A 1,089-nucleotide genomic window follows, 5' to 3' on the forward strand; every position below is an offset into this window, starting at 1 on the left:
ATACCATCAAGGAAACAAAATGTTTTCCACATTCTGAAATAACAGTCCTTTCATTTTAGCAACATCTTTCAGAAGTAATTACCAAGTCTCTAAACATAACCATAGAAGTTTTTAATGCAATGTTTTGATTAATGATACTTCCATAACCCTATCATGGTTCATAACACCATTCCTGATTTATTCACCAGATCTGATGCTAAACGCTTCCTAAGTCAGGGTATGATTCTGAAAGTTCTTTATTGACTGTTGAGATCAATACTGTCAGACTTAGGCAGTGAATAAGGGGACATTTGTGTTGGGTTCCAGCAAAATTGGGGAAAGGCAGAAGAGACAAGAACCAGTACATACTTAAATCCAAACTCTGTCAGGTTGATGACTGAGTTCAGGGTCCGTCCAGGCTAGCTGAGAACTAGGAGGATGTTCTATGCAGCACTGCTGGCAACCACGACCAATTCCGAAGTCCTTCCCATGTCTTTTGCATACTTTGAAACTCCACTAGCTCTGTAAATATCTACCAGCTAAAAGATGTAAAGACAACTGTAAACATATAAACCTACTGCCCTGTAGCTTTTTAGGTGACCTTTGTTTTTTCACACTCAATAAAACTGTGTTTAAATACTGTTCTGTGGAGTTTAAAAGGTTACTGTCAGCTCCACCGATGTTTTAAGGAAGAATCCAGACTTTGTCTCAACTTACTCAATTAAACTTTGGCAGACAACTTCAATTTTAATGTTTTCACTAGGAGTACAGTCTGCAGATTCTCAAAGTGTGCTGACACTGGTGAGTGACTGGTACAGTGTAGTATATGAATGTATTTAATTTGGAATAAACAATGTAATTTCATATTTTTTTCATCCTATCAACAGACATGCTGAAAAAATACTGTTAAACACTATAGAAAATAAACTTACTAAGCAGGTGCAAACATCAAAAGGAGAAAAATGCATGTAAATATGATGTAGCATGCTATCATAAAAGAGACAAACCTGGTATGTTCCCTATGCCACATGTAAAGCACCCTAAAAGTAGAATTTATTAATTAATCAGCATAAAGGGATGTACTGGCACAATTTGGATAGTATCCACTCC

This window comes from Octodon degus, unplaced genomic scaffold, assembly GCF_000260255.1.
Source record: "Octodon degus isolate 3935 unplaced genomic scaffold, OctDeg1.0 scaffold00135, whole genome shotgun sequence".
Taxonomy (NCBI): Eukaryota; Metazoa; Chordata; class Mammalia; order Rodentia; family Octodontidae; genus Octodon; species Octodon degus.